The sequence below is a fragment of the Octodon degus genome, unplaced genomic scaffold (assembly GCF_000260255.1).
Source record: "Octodon degus isolate 3935 unplaced genomic scaffold, OctDeg1.0 scaffold00102, whole genome shotgun sequence".
NCBI lineage: Eukaryota > Metazoa > Chordata > Mammalia > Rodentia > Octodontidae > Octodon > Octodon degus.
Genome location: NW_004524678.1, coordinates 6,658,614 through 6,677,359, shown reverse-complemented (window position 1 = coordinate 6,677,359; position 18,746 = coordinate 6,658,614). Strand labels below are relative to the sequence as shown.

Below are 18,746 nucleotides of genomic sequence, written 5' to 3'. Positions count from 1 at the left end.
TTGTGATTCCACGTGACAATCACATTCTATTAGCAGAATAACTTTCTTCTGAAGATAAATGTTTTTCTCAATACACTGAATCCATGAATGGACAAAAGTAGAAACCTGATAAAATTGGAAAGCTTGTAAGAGAAATCAGTGATGCTCAAGATGCATTACATGGAGCTAATTCCAGGCACACTACGCACACTTAGTTATGGTGGCCATACCTTAGGGTCAATAACTCCCACAGCTTTGTTGTATCTTAGAATTGCAAATTGGACCAAAAGATTACATTTTCTTAGTCACTTCCCACTCACTGCGACACAATACCTGACATTCACAGTTCTAAAGAAAACCATTTATGTTGGCACACATTTCAGTCCTTAGTCTTCTGGCTTTAACGCATGGCAAGAGGAATACTGAAATAAAAACTGCCGGGGACACAACAGCCACAAAACTGAGAGAGAAGGGAAGAGAAGAGGGGGCAGACAGCCCCTTCCAGGACAGACCTGCTATGACAGAGCTGTCAGATGCCAGCGCCACCTCCCAACATCAAGCCAACCATGCTGCCCCAAGAAATGGAGTCATGTGACGATAAGGAATGGGTGCTGTTTTGTATCTAAACTACAACACATGCAGAATAACAGCTAAGAACTCACAACCGCTAGCCCCTGCAACTATGGAGAAGCCTTCATTTTGCTTTTTGTTTACATCTTCCCATATAAGAGAAACAATGTGATACTTAAGCTTTGTGTGTCAGATTTATTTCACTTGATATTATGGTCTCAAAGCACATCCATTTTCCTACAAATAATTTATATTTATTCTTTTAATGGCAGAGTAGTACTGTATTGCATATAAATACCACATTTTCTTTACACATTGATTTGCTGGTTGATATATAAAAGTCACTTTTGAAGAACTGGCCAAATAGCTCAGTGGATTAAAGTGCCTGCTTAGGCAGATACAGGGGATGAGGGTTCACTCTCTGGCCTGCAGTGCTAGCCCTGCCTCTGGGGTGCACTGAGACAGCCATTGAGACTGAGCATGGTGGCACAGGCCTGTAATCCCAGCACTTGGGAGGCTGTAAACAGGAGGATCACTATGAGTCTGATCTATGTAGTGAGACCCTATAGACCCTGTACTAAATGCAAAAAATAAAGTCACTTTTGAGATTTAGCTGTCATGAATTAGGCATACGTAAACATGGGTGTGCATTTAATACTATATATGCCGTCTTTAAGTTCTTTTGGAGGATCCTAGAAGAATGGAAACGGCTGTGCCAGATGGAATTTCTAGTTTAAGTTTTTTGTGGAACCTCCATACTGATTTCAAAAATGTCAGTTGAAATAGACACTTCTCAGAAGCCAAAATGGCTAATAAATAAATACATGAAATAATGAATAATATCTCTGACCATCACACAAATGCAAATTCAAACATTAACATTCTATCTTACTCCATAAGGAATATCTATGACCATGAAGTCAAATAACAAATGCTAACAATGCTGTAGCAGAAAAAGAAACACTTCCACATTGTTTTTGGGAGCAAAAGCCTTCCTAAACTTCTACTTAAGACATGCGTCTCTACTCAGACTTGTCATGGCTCACAGTACTCATGCATCTTTATATAATTACTCAACAGAAAAGGAGAAAGCCATGGTATTATTTAAGTTTCTTCTATGTATCATTTATTTTCTTTAAGCTTCTTGAAATTATTACCAAAACGTGGTAGTGGACTAAATTAACATGGCAAGGGCCAGCAAGATAGCTCAGTGGCATAACGTGCCTACTTAGGCAAGCTTAGGCAGGATCATGGGACCACAGTTCAATCCCCAGCACCACGTGCCATGCCAACCCCACCCACAGGATGGGCTGAACTAGCAAAAAAAGTTAATTAACATGGAAAACAAGTAAATACTCTTTAAACAAAAACAGATGTGATCACAGAAGGGAAGAAGGTAATTTCTTTGTTATTTATGTTTGTCCTGAAACATTGGACTTCAGTTTTATTAGACATATATGGACTTTCTGTTTCTCATTAGGCACACATTGAGAAACTAAGTGTAGCTCAAGACGAACACATTAAAAGAAATCACCATGAGAAATGATATGATTGTAGGAAAATCTCAGCTGTCACTCACATTTCCTAGGTGCTCAATAAAGATCAATCTGACATTTAGAAACTTCAGAGGAGCCGTCTAGGGAGGCCCACACACTTTTGTGAGTTTTACTTCTAGGATACCTACCAGGTTCTCACAGGAACTATTAGATAATAATCCACTCCATTTTCCAGGAGGGAAAGGAAAACTAAGTATATTTAAATATGTCAGAGTATTGCACTCTTCTCTGTGAAGCTTTCCTGCAACAGAAACTATTTTACTAGCATTTAGCTAATTGTTATTTCATCATAGAGGAGCTGGACAAGAAAGCAGACAATTCTCTTCCTGCCGAGCAGTGCTGGCTCACCTAAGAGCGAGAAAAAAAAAAAAAAAAAAAAAACAGAGCTTTTGTGAAATCCCAGTCCTGGAGCACAGGCTTGGCAGAAGATTGAGATCCAGTCATATGATTGTAGAATGTTTCCTCTCCCACCACACTTCATCATCACACGATTGAAGATCTATTTATCAGTGTTCCTTTTACCTGGTATACTGCATCTAAATTTCAATGATAAAAGAAATATAAGGAAAGGAGGGGGGCAGGATCCATAGTCTGAAGAGGAAGATCAATCTTCAGAACCAGACTCAGAGACAGCAGAGCTGTTGGAATTATCTGACTGGGAACTTAAAACAACTGTGATTAATATGCTCAGGGCTCTGATGAGAAAAGGGTGGACAAGAGGCAAGAATAGATAGTGTCTTACTTTTGATGTTGAGACAAAACACTTGATACCCAAAGTTAAAGGGGAAAGGTTTACTTAACTCACAGATTGTAGTTTGTGGTCCACAATTTGCTGGCTCCAAAGCAGGATATAGCAGGGAAGCATCATAGAGCAGGACACCTCGTGGCACCAACAAGGTACCCAAAGCAACAAGGGAGGACCTTAACGGCATCTTTCTGTCCTTCTTAGAGTCAACCAAGGATACCAGGCTGATGATGATGCCAAACCAATCAGCGAACGAACTTGGTCATCACACACAGCATTACATAATCAATCACACACTCTACACCCAGCCACCTCTGAAAAAGCCCCATCTATAATGCATGGAGTTTTAGGGGTGCATCTAAAAGCAATCCATGATGGACAGTGCAACAGGAAGCCAAAAATTGTGAGACTGAATAATAAAGAAATGCTGCAGTTTCCCAAATCATCATAGACATGAAGAGTGCTGCTAAGGAGCTTATTGAGAGAATGAACAAAGGAACGAAAATGATTTCTGGACTTGAGGATATGTCAACAAGCAATGTTCAAAACTATAAAGCAGGGCTGGGGAGATGGCTCAGTGGAATAAGTGCTTTCCTGGCAAGTGCAAGGGCCTGAGTTCAATCCCTGGTTCCGGGGGAAAAAAAAAAGATACAAAGCAAAGGGAAAAAAGGATCCTATGATCACACCGAAGTAAAAAGGAATATCCATGAATTGTGTGTCCACTGTAGTTACTGTATACTGGCACTGAACTAAACTTTCCCCTCAACTAAAAATCATTATCCTTAATGAATAGAGATGTAAATATCCTTAAATTATACTAGCAGCCCAAGTCCACCAGCACATCAGAAAGGTTATTCACCACGATCAAGTGAGATGTCTGTATGTTTAAATATATGTGAATCAATAAATGCCGTAAACTACATCAGCAGAATTAAAGAAAAATTATATGATTATCTCAGTTGATACAGAAAAACATATAAAATTAACATTCAGTAGCCTTTCTTGACAAAAACTGAATAAAATTCTTATAGAAGGATCATGTCTCAATATGATAAAGCCACACACAACATTCTCACAGCCAACATCATATCAGACAGGAAAAAGTAATACCTTTTCTTCTAAGATCTGGAACAAGATAAAGATCCCTAATTTCACCACTCTTGATCAGTATATTCCTGCAAAGTCCAGACAAAGCCATCTGGTAAGAGAAAGAAAGAACACTTAAATTAGAATGAAGAAAATCAAATTGTTATTATTTTCAGATGGTCCAATCTTGAGGATAGGACCTATAAAATTCTACCCAAACTTATTAGAATCAATAAATGAATTCAGGAGAATTGTAGGATATTTGTAGGAATGAATAATAGTAGGGTTTCTATTTATCAATAGTGAATCATTTAAAAAATAAATCAAGAAATCATTCTCACTGGTAATAGCTACAAAAATAAATAAATAAAAGCTAAGATAAATTTAACCAAAGAGATGGAATATCTTTATAATGAAATAGAGATATTTTATAAAATACTTATTAAAGATATTAAAGAGGAATTAAAAATAGAATATCTTATGTTCATGGAATGGAGAAACAATAATGCCACAACCCTTAAGTGATATTCATATTCATGAAATTGGCAAATACCATGGTATTCTTTACAGAACTAAGAAAAATCTGCCTAAAATGTGTATCAAATTGCAAAAGACCAAGAATATCCAAAGCAGTCTGTGTCAAGCAGAGCACAACTGGGTCGGTGAGATAGCTCAACAGACTAAGCACCTGCTTTGACAAGCACAGGAACAGGGTTTTGATTCCTAGTCTCCCATGCCACACTGGCCCAGCCCCAGGGACATACTGAGCCAGCAACTGAGTCCAGGCATGGTGGTGCATGCCTGTAGCCCCAGCTCTGCAGAGGCTGAAAACAGGAGGATCACTATAATTCCAAGTTGTATAGTTAGGCCCTGTTCCAAATACATAAATGGAAGATAACTGAAGAGCAAAACTGAAAAAAATGCTACTACTGAATTTGAAAATTTACTCCTACAAATATTTAATAACCAAAACATCATGAAAAATTAAAACACACAAAAGGACCAAGAGAAAAGGATCAAAAGTACAAAAATAAATCCATGCATGCACAGTCAAAAATACACTAAAAAAATTTGGTAAAAAGGCAAGGGTGTTGGGCTTTGGTTTTATTTTTGTGTGTTCAATAAATGGTGGCAGGAAAATTTGATACCAACATGCAAAAAGTGGAACTAGATTTGTACTTTTGGTAGTATGCAAAAGTCAAGTCAAAATGGATTGAAGATTTAATTGTACTACAAGCAAAAATGGAGAAAACTCGACTAAACAAGGATTTTTCCCCTTGGGCTTGAGATTAATCTCAGGTTATTCACACTGAGTTAAATTCTCAGCTCTTGTTCACTTTTTTATGCTGTAATCTTCCTATAATGCTAAATTTGCCAGACTGGACATTTAGCTATGATCCTCTATCTCAGCCTAACAAAGTCCTGGAACCAGAGGCCTCTGCTAACAAGCACAGTTTTTGTTTTAGTTAGTGAAAAATAGATGAGATTACCTCAAACTGGAAAGCTTCTGCATAACAAAGAATGAACAGAGTGATAAAGCATGTTTACATCTGATTTTCCTGATTTTATTATGTCATTGTATGGCTACATCAAAATGTGCTTATACTTTCTCATTGTTGAAGGGTACTCACTTATTTTCCTTGACTGGATATTATCAATAACTTTGCTATAAGGACTCTTCTAGCTTTTCCTGGTTCACTTACACATATTTCTGTTGAATACATAGCTGGGGCTAGAATGGCTCTTTTCAAGCAAAAGGTATTACCAATTTTAGCAAAATGTCTCAGGTTTCCAATGACACTATCAATTACTGTTTTACTGACAATATTTAGTATCCCTGGTTTCTCTACTGAAACCCTTTAAAGATCTTAATTAACCTACAAATGTGTAATAATAATTCTTCGTGGTTTCACCTCCATTAAGTTAATTAAGAACTGAAACTATGGAATGCTCAGAGGAAATGAAAATTCTTTAAGGTAAAGAGTACATTGAAAGTCTTTCTCTAGTTAATGGATTTCCATTTGCCAATGAAATTTTAGGCTTGAAAATACAATCGCTTAAACATATTTTGATAAGCACAAATTAGTTTTCTTGATTTTGTTTCTTAATCTTTTCTTTATGACTAATGTTTCTGTGCTCATCATCCTAAATGATGTTTTTCTGTCTTAGGTCAAAATACTATATTTTCTTTAAGGCATTGTTCATTCAACTGACAATACATTGGAATTTTTTAAGGTAAATTGTCTGAGATAAGAGGATAAAATCCTTGTCTTTTCTGTCTAGATTTCAACTGACAAAACACCAGTTTTGGAAAACAAAACTTTTACCGAGTATCGTAAAACTTCATTTTCATCCTAAATCAGGAAAGTATCCTACATGAGAGAATATTTGGGGGAATTTTACTTTCCTTTGTTAGTTAATTTCTCCATTTTTATTCCATTAATACACTTCCATAATTACTATGAATTCATTGCACTTGAATATCTATAGCATAAGTACTATGAATTTGTGTTTTTCAAGTTCAAGATAGTGAAGGTGGCTCATCTTTCCATATCCATGCCAATTGAAGAATCAGTTTCTAAACTTTCACAAAATAATCTCTAGTGGTTACGACTGGAATATGCTAGACTATAGTATATACATAAATTTTCTCATATTTTATTAAATTTTCTACTCTACAATTGTGATAAATATGTTTAACTTGGGCTTTTTTCAGTTTGCTTTATTAATGCTTTAGAGTTCTTCTTCTGTATTCTTTATATCATTCATATATTTATTTGAAAATATTAGGGCCTGCCAAATAGCTCAGGAGATTAAAGCACCTGCAAGCAGGCTCAGGGGCAAGGGGTTTGATCCCCTGGGCTTGCTGTGCCATTCCTGCCCCCAGGGCATGCTGAGAAGGCAATTGAGATTCGGCGTGGTGGCATGCCTGTAATCGTAACTCTTGGGAGACTGTAAATAGGAGGAACGCTACAAGTCCAATCTAGTAGTGATACCCTGAACACCCTGTAGACCCATCCCTAAAATTAAAAAAAAGAAAACATTAGTTCATTGTTATGATTTGTGTCTAATTGCCCCCCAAAGCCTCATACAGTCATTGTGGTGGCTTCTAGAGTGGGTGATCATTTCATGATCCAATGCTGGGATTATGACTGTGAGTGGCATGCTCTTCCTGGGGCAGATAATCTGCCTTAATGTAAGGAGGGGAAAGAGGCTTGCTAGCTGGCTCAGCTGCTGCTCTTCCTTTGCTCCTTGCTGTTTTCAGCTACCATGAACAGCTAGCTGCCCTCTGCCATATACCACTCTTCCTTGGAGCCTGCTGAGTATGGACTGAAACCTCCACTACTGTGAGCTAAGTAAACCTTTCCTTCCTTATCTTGGGTGTTGGATATTTTGTCCCAGCAATGACAGAAAAATAACTGAGACACCTTTTTTGATACTACTAAAATTGTATCAATGTTAAAATCTTTGGAATACTTCTGTTTTTTTAAGACATGCAACTACTATTGACTTTTGCACATTCCTGCTGTACCCACTTATTTACACAAATTCATCAGTAATAGGTACTAGTCTAAGAAAGTCTTCTTTCTTGGTGAAAGATTTTTCAACCTAATAATTTGACTGCTAACATTTTCCTTATGATTTCTCTCTCTGCTCTCTTTCCTCTCTTCCCTTCCTTGTCCTTTCCTTCCCTCCCTTCTTCACCCTTTCATATGGATCCCTGAACTCAATTTCCTAGTAATTATGCTGTAGTTTTGCATCATACATTACCATATAGTTTTCCTTTCTTGTAAAGTCTCTTTGAGGCCTTAATACCATAGCTATGCTGAAATTACAAAAAGAAGTCAAGACATCCTTCCTCTTTTCCATCACAGAGCTTTTGTAGCATTGATATTAATTAGACCTTAATTTGAAAAAAAATGAGTTGTGAAGTATCTAGACCTTAATGAGGATTTTATATATCACATTAAATTTCATAATAAGGTTTTAATCTCCCTGTGGATCAGGTTTAGTACAATGGTTTTTTTCTAGAATTCATGTATTTTTATAAAGCATTCATATCTACTGTGAAACATTGGGCTGTAGTGTCTCATTTATATATTTAATGATCTTATTATTAGTAGTGCATTTTTCCTGGTTCAGTTTTTCGCTAATTCAACTTGCTAAACTATGAGAATTCTTCTGTTCCAATAACAATCTTTTATCATTGTTGATGTTTTCCTTATTTCATTGTTGAAGTTTGTCCTGCATGTTATTAGTTTTTCTTCTCTTTATTATTCCACTTCTGTTGATTTCTGACTTTACTTTATTTTGTCATTATTTTATGTATTTATTTATTTGTTTTAATGTGTTTGGTACACAGCTCAGACTCATGGTGATCCTCTTGCTTTCAGCCTCCCCAGAGCTGGGATTTCAGGTGTGCCCCACTACAGCCTGGACACTGTGGCTGGCTCAGCCTGCCCTTCAGGCTGGACTTGTGTGGCATGTGATGCCAAGGATCAAACCATGGTCCCTGAGCTTGCCTAAGCAGGTGCTTAGTCCACTGAGCTATCTTACTGGGCCCCTGACTTTATTTTACATTCCTTAAATATTTTTTACTTGAATATATCATTAATCTCACTTCCTTCTCCTTTGTAATATATGTGTCTAAGACTAGAAATTTTTTTGTAGTTGTAACTTCTGTTGCATCCCATACTGTAAAATAGTATATTACAACTCTGCTCAGTTTTTCCTGACTTCTGTATTTTGTTCACAGATTATGTAGGAATGTTTCTTTGTTTCTGGTGTGTGCTTGCAGTGCACAGTGCTCAGAATCCGTGTGTGGAGTTGGCACTGTCCAGCACCGCATCTCAGTTCCTCTTCATTCCCATCAACTCCCGGCCCTCTCCTCCATCCAAGTCTTGATCTTCCCACTTGAGAAGGGTCTGTCTCCCTATTTCCTCTGACCTGTTTTCTGTTTTGCATTTTATTTACAATTTCAGTTGCCATATAAGGGAAATGAATTTTTTTTTTAAATCTATGAAAGTGGAGATGTTTACTGTTGTTTCTAGTTTGTTACTAATCTAAATGCTTCTAACTCAGCGTGTAGTACATGATATGGCCTTTGCAATTTCTTAAATGTTTAGAAATTTATACACATCTTCATGAGGAGTTCATCACTATTATTAACTTCTCACCAGTAGTAATTTTGATATAATGTCTGCTATATTTATTTGTCTGATGTAAGTATAACTATATTATATCCCTTCTTCTTTGAATATAGTTGTTTGGTTTATTTAAACCAAATTTATACTTTAAAATTCTCTGAGTATTGATATTGAATATACATCTTTTGGAAGCAATTTAAACTCTGATTATTTTTATTTAATCTAAAAAATAATTTCCTGGGGCTGGAGAGATGGCTCAGTGGTCTAAAGCACCTACTTAGAACAAGCTTAGCAAAGCATCAGGGACTGCGGTTCAATCCCCAGCACCACATTCCAGCCAGCCCCGCCCCCTGGTGGGCTGAGCTGGCCACACACACCACTCTCTCTCTCTCTCTCTCTCTCTCTCTTTCTCTCTCTCTCTCTCTCTCTCTCAAATAAATAAAAAAATTAAAAAAATAATAATAATAATTTCCTTTACTTTTAAATGTATAGTATGAGGGCCAGCCAAATAGCTCAGGAGATTAAACCACCTGCTTAGGCAGAGGCAGGGGCCGGGAGTTCGACCCCCTGGTCTGCTGTGTTGGCCCCACCCCTGGGATGCACTGAAAGTGCAATTGAGATTGAGTGTGGTGGCGCACACCTGTAATCCCAGCACTTGGGAGGCTATAAACAGGAGGATCACTACGAGTCCGATCTATACAGTGAGACCCTGTACACCCTGTACACCCTGAATACTAAATAAATAAATAAATAAATAAATAAATGTATAGTGATCTTTGATTTAATGACAGACATAGTTGGATTTAAATATATTACTTTTCCATTAGATAACTACTCATACTACTTGACTTCATTTTCTTTTTTTCTGAGCTATTTAGCAAATTAATTTTATCATTTCCCTCTACTACATTTCCATATAAACTATATATTTTTCTCTTTACTATTGTTCTGTAGTGGTAACATACAATTTTACCTTGGTAATGTTTGTTATAAATTAATTTATTAAAATTAGCACATTTACTACTTCTCAGATAAGACAATGATTTTCAAGACTCTTCAATGATTTATGTTTTACTATGATTTCCATGGCTTAAATCGTATATATTTTACTACCTTAAAGTTGTTATTTTTATTATATTGCTTAGAGAAGCTTGAATTTAATCTTATAGTTTTCATTTTTGCTCATTTTCCCAACAATTCTATGTTTCTAACATTTTTGTTTGATTTTTGTCTGAAAAAGACCACCTGTGGAATTTGTTTTCAATGTTGTTTACTGATCTTTCTTAGTTTTTAATTTATAAGAACTTTATTTCATTTTTATATTTATAATTTTTCTCACTGGCTCAGAATTTTTGGTTGATAATCATTTCCTTTGAGGACCTAATATACCATTTCATTTAATTTTATCCTCTGTATTTCCATTTTATTCAATTTTAGATGTTCTTTCAAGAAAAAGTCCTTAGGCTTATAGTTGTTTCCTTAAGTGTGTGTGTGTGTGTGTGTGTGTGTGTGTGTGTGTGTGTGTAAGAGAGAGAAATACAGGGAGAGAGAAAGACAAAGAGAGAGGGGGAGAGAGAAAGAGGGAGAGAGAGACAGAGACAGAGAGGGGAAGAGAGAGAGACAAAGAGGGAGAGAGAGTGACAGAGAGAGGAAGAGAGACAGCGAAAGAGAGGGAGAGAGAGACAGGGAGGGAGAGAGAGAGGGAGAAAGAGAGAGAGGAAGGGAGGGAGGGAGGGAAAGAGAGAGAGAGATCTTTTACATCAATTCACAAGGCTTTGGGAATCTGGAACTAGAGTCATCTCTCATTTCTGGAAAGTTCTAAAAATGTCTCTTTAAATATTGTTCATTGCTCCTCTGCCTTTTGCTTCTCTGTAATCTCCAATTTAACTTTTTTTTATATATTTCACCATGGTCCATATATCTACTTTTCTAAAGTGTTTATCCCTGTTTTATTTGCAGTTCAGGTAAAAATTTGTATTTCTTTTCTTGCAATTCACTAATATGGTCTTATGCAATGTGTAATCTGTTGTTTAATTTAGTACCCATATTAATTCCTTGCATTATATTTTTGTATTTTCAATTTACATTTGACCCTCATTTCAAATGCATCTCAATATCTGGAAAGTTATACAATACTATTGAAAATGGTTATAAAGATACTTTAAGTCTGTGTCTATTATTATAATCTATAAGTTAAAGATCTGCTTTTATTGTTTTTGTTTGTTCACTTAGGTTTTTATTATTAACTTATTTTGATGACTTATATGCCTTCATATTTCATTCCTGATTTTGCAAATGAAAATTTAAAATGACTAGCTTGGAGGTTGTATGATGTAATAACAAAAATTTCCTTTTCACTCGAGATGAACAATTAAAATAGTTAAGTGAAAATTTAATATGAAGTATAGTTAGTTCAAAACTGAACTTCTTTCTTCATGAGCAAGGCCACTCTTTAGTGACCTTTATTTCTTGGGTATGTTCTGTCTAGATTCTTTCTATAAATACACATAACATCAGCCTTTCTCACCTATCTTTCAACTTTGGATTTTGTCACCTAGTTTTATAAAATTACTGAAGGCAGTATTTGCTTTCTGGGCTTTGTTTTTTGGTTTTTTTTTTTTTTGTTTTTTTTTTTTTTTTTTTTTTTTTTTTTTTTTTTTGACTATTTGGGGACCCAGTACTGGTAGGAAAAGAGTGGATGGCTTAAAGTAAAAGTAACTGACAAAATTTCAGATTCTTGTAGAGGCATTCAATTTTTATCATTGTTCAGGCCCCTCAAGTTGGAATAGCTTGGTAGTTCACTGATTACTGAAAGTGTTTTTCTTTTTATTATTTTTCTAACTTGTCTAGTTTTTTAAGTTCTATGAGTTGGTTTTACAATAAATTATTCTATTATGATAGGTGGGAATCTGATCAAAAACATCTTATAAATGAAAATAGGTACAATGCATGTTAATTACCAAAAGGCTTACTTTCTTGATTTACATATTCTTGTAGTAAATCATTGTAACTTTAACATAATACAGTTTGACATAGGCTAATATTTTATACACAATATCATAGAAACTAAGTGATACACCCTCAGAAAACATCTAACAACACTCAACTTTCAGAACATCAAGTAAGTTAGATTTTCTAATTCTAGATAGAGGACTTTAACAATTAACAGTTGTTTGCTAAAGTAAATTCAAGTTTATGCATTTCATCATTACGAATACAGTTTTTTCTTCCTATTGGGAAAACATGGCAGGACTTCCCATCTACTAATATGAAAGGCAATGTTTCAAATAAATACTCTGCCACCAGAAATGTGTAATACATTATAACATTTCTGTGGTCTATTTACTGAACAAAATTAAACAAAGTCCTCCTTTATCAATATTCATGATTTTACCTTGCATTCTTTCCTGAAATCATGCAGCTTTAAGTCCTGCAGGCAATTTTTTAGATCTTCACAAAGTCATGCAGGACTGGTTTGGGGCTAAATCACCAACACATATATGAGCTCAAACACACACATAAACCATGAAACGCAACACTCTATGGACTTAAAGCTATACATAAATTTTATTCCAATCCCTACCCTCACCACCACTTCATGTGCATGTGATGAATTGAGGTGTGGATACATGACACAAAAATTACATATAATACATTTTCCCTTTCACCATTGGCTCCAAAATTCATCAACAATTGCCTCTGTGCTATAAAAATAGGTATAAATTGCAAATGATTTCAGGTAGTTATACAAAGAATGATACAAGGTCTAGAGATAATTTATTATGTATTTATCACACAATATATATTAAATTATGTATGTAAATATCTACACACACACATACAGGATCTCACAGGATCAGACTTGTAGGGATCCTCCTGTCTCAGCCTCCCTAACACTGGGATTATAGGTGTGTGCCACCATGCCTGGTTTGGGGGCTGGCATGTATGTGGTACTTGGCATCAGAGTAGGGATCTTATGTTTTCCAAGCAGGCTCTTATGACAAAGGTATCTCCCCAGCCTGAGATAATTTACTTTTAAAGATTTAAGGAAGGCTTTCACAAAAATGAAAAGCATAAGAGAAAACAAAAACGGTATGTATGTTACCTATCTACACAGCTATCATCTATTTTTTGCATCTATGAGACAGACTCTCACTGTGCAGTCCAGGATAGGCTCAAATTCATCATGACCCGCCTGCTCCAGGCTTTCACGTATGGAGTTACATGAAGAATTTTTCTTTTATATTATTTTAGGGAAAGTTCTACAGGGTGTTCAGGATCTCACTGCGTAGATTGGACTCATAGTGATGTGCCTGTTTACAACCTCCCAAGAGCTGGGATTACAGGCACATGAGGACGTGGGCTTACAGGTGGGTGTCACCATTCTTGTCTTATATTGTGTGGAACATTTAAAAAACTTGGAGTTATTAAGGAAAGATTCTTCTATCCTTTTTGTATTATATAGAACATTAGTTAAATATTTTCTCTTCCTGTATGATATTAAATACTTAGACATTTTCTCTTTCTTCTTGAAATATTTTCAAATCTCCAATTTATTTATGCTATGTCATGTATAGGTACAAATTTCATATAATGAATGTGTTCATAATGTACACCTAAAATGAATCAATAAAATTAATAATTAAAAAATAGACTCTGGAAAGATACAATGGGACTATGAGAGGGAGCCAGGTTAGATTTCATCTATACAATACACTGATGGCATGCAGCTAATACTAAGACTTTAAATTGATTAAAAAATAAATGATAGCAGTAACAATAAATCTTCCTTTAATAATAATCCTGGTGTATTAGGAATCAGTTGAAAAGTTTCCTTTTCACTTCTCTTCAGCTGATAAGGGTTTTAATCTGTTTCATATCAATTGAATTTTAGTTATTTAGTTTACCTTTGTATGTGGGTAAGGTATCTCCTAACAACTATTTTTCGTGTTAGAAAGAAACAACTGGGAAATATTTAGAAATACAATATCTTGAATCATTTGAAAAATAATGTTGCTTAAAACACTGGAAATGAGGGGTCGGCGAGATAACTCAGCAGTCTAAAGTGCCTGCTTGGGGAGCTTAGGCAGGCACAGGGGACTGTGGTTCAATCCTCAGTACCACATGCCATACCGGCCCCACCCCTAAGGTGGGCTGAGCTGTCAAAACAAAAAACAAAACAAAAGAAAAAAGAAATAAAAAAAACTCCACTGAAAATGAAAATGAGCTATGCAAAGTATTTTCCAAGAATACAACTTTAAATATATCTCATTTCATGAAATGATAGCTAAGTGCAGATTTTACAAAGAACCACACAGAATATGCTTGAGTTAATATACATTTCCAAACAAAGTGTAATACCACCCAGGCACGTAAAACGTAGCTGTCGATACTGGGTACTGCGGGCATCTTAATGAAGAAAAGTTATTAAAGAATTGCATACTTCTATTTTTACTCTTTCTGTAACTGGTTACTATACTAACTGTAATATTATTTGCCTTTAAGTAAATAATGATGCATCTTAAGTCTCTTCTGAAAGCTTTTTCCATTTTAAGGTGACTCATATTATTATGTGCTAGAACTAATTAGTTGAAACTAATTTTGTGTTAACATCTACAGTACTGAGGTCCATTTCATTTTATTTGTTTATATTTGCATTTTAGGAAAAACATACATTTTAATCCTCATCTGTAAGAAGCATTATGTTGAACATTATTAATAAAGCAGTTAATATTAATTAGTTTTTAAAGGATGTGCAACAAAACCTTATTTTAATATTTGAAAAGGCAAATTAGATAATTGGTTTTCATTGAAGTCATTAATTTTCATAGTACTACTCAAGCATGCATTAAAGTACTTTGATTATATCTAATATACCTTCTTATTTAAATGATTTCTAATTACAAAATCACACAGGACATTTACTTCAGTTATATTTATCTCTAAGTGCCTTGCTTTATTAAATTCTCTTGCTACTAAGAACTCATTAGTATTAGTACCTTAAAAATTTGTAAAGACCTTGATCATTTTATCTTTTATCATTAATATATACATATATTTCTATCAAATAATTTTCATTAGGGCTTATTATTAAGGAAAACTTAATTATGCTTTGAATTTATTTTACCATTTACATGAAGGCTTAGATAAAGCGATAGCTACCAATCATACTTTCATAACTTTCACAGAAGAATCTATCCACTTTCAGGTCAGAATGGTTCTTGCCAAAGACAGAAAATAACGGAATCTAACAGGTGTCTAACTCTCTAAGCTAACGGAGCAAATCCAACAAATTTTCATTTTGTAGACTGATAACCCACCCAGGAGGATGGTGCAAATAGACAAAAGTTCCGCACAAGTCTCAGTTTGATCAAAATTCAAGAGCAGTCTTTGAGATAGTACCTACACAAGGAGCAGGACACTCAGAAAGCTGCTGCAAACTCGCCTCGCTGAGACCCAATTACTCTCGCTGGCCAGGTAAGGGAACCTGGCACAGTGGACCACACTGTGAACCCAGTTCTTAGACAGATGTAACTGATGAGGTGCAACCCAAGGAATAGCAACTTATGAAAAGAAAAAGCTAATATATGTAGAAAAAAGGTACCCCACTTAAAGGAATGTGTCCCACAGGGTAAAAAAAAATACTGGGCCAGGTTTAATATACAGTGTCTGAAAGGAAAAATAGAATCAAAGGCCCTCAAGTTTCATAAATATACCATGACTTTTCAGTCATATATTGTTCTGGTTCAATTTATTCAACAAATGCTCTTCATTTTTTTCTATCATTCAGGCAATTTTTTTGGAGGTTAAGACAAAGAAAAGGAAAAATGCTTACAAGAATCATTTCATCAACTCATACTTCTAATTCATATGTACAATCAATAGGGAAATGTAAGTAACCCCAACTGGAGTCACAAGACAACTATTTAGAAATTTCACTGTTCAATTCTTTGTATTCAAAGAAAAAAATGTATATTGGAAGGCACAGATCTTACTGCTACTTAACATAATGAAAAGCAGCCCTATAGAAGTGTGAAAGAATTTTACTGCCAGCATTTAGCAATGGGATAGACTCTGTTATACAATTAAGTTTGCTTTACAGTAAGATATAAAAATGCATTTGAGTTTATTATTGTAATTACTGATTATCTGATGATACTGCCAAACAATAAAGTGGTAGTTAACATGATTATAATTGACTATAATGCTTTTGTTATTTCTTATGGGTAAAATAAATTTTTACATAATTAGCTTCTTTATTGATTTTATATATATTCAAATGCTAGGTAGGTGGGTTACCTAGTGACTTGGGAAATAACGGCTTTATTTTTGTCCATCTATTCAGTAATTCATCAAATCATATAAAGAGCCAACAGTTTTCACACTGCTAAAGCACCAGGATCTATCAGGTAACTAAGCAAAGTTGTTGGCTTGGAAATATATTTTTGAAGGTAAATACAATAAAATCTCTCAAAGATGGATTGCAGTCCATGAGAGAAGAGAAAAGAATGACTCAAAGGTTCTTTTTCTTCAGGAAACATAAATTGCCCTACGGTGGCACAAGGGAAAGACAATGATTAGAGTAGGGAACCAGCATTATAACCCCAACTTAGGGACAATCACAAAACACAACCATCCTCCATAGGATATAAGAATTAAAGTTCTGGGAAAAAAATGCAGATGATTTCCACGAGTAAAAATAAAAATATAGAAAAATTTAGACAGGAGAAATATATTTTAAAATTACTTAAAATAAGAAAAAGGAGCCCAGACTACCTCTGGGCGGGACTGGCTGGGTGGTAATGAGATACTCTGGCGGTAGCGGCAGCAGCGGAGGGGTTGAACGCTACACCTACAGGAATCACACCGAAGACCGCGGTCATGGCCGCGAATCACACTCAGAATAAAGCCAAGCTCATCTGTGAGATCCCATGGAGGTTCGAAGCTGAGTTTGTGTCAGACCAATCAGATAAATATGATCCACGTGATGTTGAAAGGCTACAACAGGATGATAACTGGGTTGAAAATTATTTACATTGGAGACATAATGTTGTGGATGAAACACTGAAAATGACTGATGAGAGTTTTCAGCGGAGAAAAGAATTTTCTGTCAATGACCTTAATGAATCTTTCATTCCCAGATGGTTATTAGAAGTTGGTGGTGAATACCATGGTTATGACAAAGAAGGCAACAAATTGTTCTGGATCAGGGTGAAATATCTTATAAAAGACCAAAAAACAATAAGGGACAAAAAGAAGCTTATAGCTTTTTGGCTGGAACGTTATGCTAAGAGAGAAGATGGTAAACCTATCATGGTGATGTTTGACCTGTCTGAAACTGGAATAAATAACAGAGACATGGACTTTGTACGCTTTATCACCAACTGCTTTAGGATTTATTATCCTAAGTACCTCTCAAAAATGGTGATTTTTGATATGCCTTGGATAATGAATGCTGCTTTCAAAATTGTAAAAAGCTGGCTTGGCACAGAAGCTGTAAGTGTGTTGAAGTTTGCAAGTAAAAATGAAATCCAAGATTATGTCAGTGTAGAACACCTGCCTCCGCACATGGGTGGAACTGACCCTTTCAGGTATAGCTACCCACCCCTGGTTGATGATGACTTCCAGATGCCACTGTGTGCAAACGGGCCTGTTGCCAGTGAGGATGAGACATCGAGTAGAGAAGACATAGAAAGTGATGGTAAAGAAACCTTAGAGACAGTTTCCAAAGAGGAGCAAACGGTTCTTCCAAAAAAGTTTAATGCAACTGAAATGACTTTGAAAGCAAAAGAAAATGAGAAACTTGATTCAAAAATGAAAGCTTTCAAGAAACCATTGAGTGTATTTAAAGGGCCCTTATTACATATCAGCCCAGCGGAAGAATTATATTTTGGAAGTACTGAATCTGGAGAGAAGAAAACACTAATAGTGTTAACAAATGTAAGTAAAAATGTAGTAGCATTTAAGGTGAGAACAACTGCTCTGGAAAAATACAGAGTTAAGCCAAGCAACAGCAGCTGTGACCCGGGCGCATCAGTTGATATTGTTGTATCTCCCCATGGAGGCTTAACAGTCTCTGCCCAAGACCACTTTCTGATCATGGCTGCAGAAATGGAACTTTCATCTGGCACTGGGCAAGCAGAATTGACTCAGTTTTGGAAGTTACCAGAAGCAAAGTGATGGAACATAGGTTAAGATGCCATACTGTTGAAAGCAGTAAACCAAATACTCTTACATTGAAAGACAATGTTCTTAACATGCCAGATAAAACCAGTGAGGATATATACTTACAACTCAATCGTTTACTAGAAAGCAATAGGAAGCTTGAAGACCAGCTTCAGTGTTGTATCTGGTTCCAACAGCTGCTACTTGCCTTAACAATGCTCTTGCTTGCTTTAGTTGTGACCTTCTTTTATTCATTATACAAATAAAGAAGTGGTGCCTGGACACACACAAAAAAAAAAAGAAAAAGAAAAAGAAAAAGGTTATAATGTTAATTACAGAAAAAATACCAAGAGAAAAACCTCACAATTAGGGAAATCAATGGTAAGATTAAACTTCTGTGGTCCATGAAAGCAGGTAGTTACTCTTTGGTCTTGTGTATACAACATTGCATGCACATTAATTATATAAAATTTGAAACCAAATATGCTAAAATTCAAA

The 18,746-nt window shown here is 35.5% G+C and overlaps 2 pseudogenes; one reads left to right on the top strand and one right to left on the bottom strand.

Annotated features, from left to right (window-relative positions):
* The window catches only part of LOC101577618, a 30,845-nt pseudogene extending 13,879 nt beyond the window's left edge, over window positions 1-16,966 (bottom strand).
* On the top strand, window positions 16,922-18,528 carry LOC101591948 (annotated as a pseudogene).
* The last annotated feature ends 218 nt before the right edge of the window (window positions 18,529-18,746 follow it).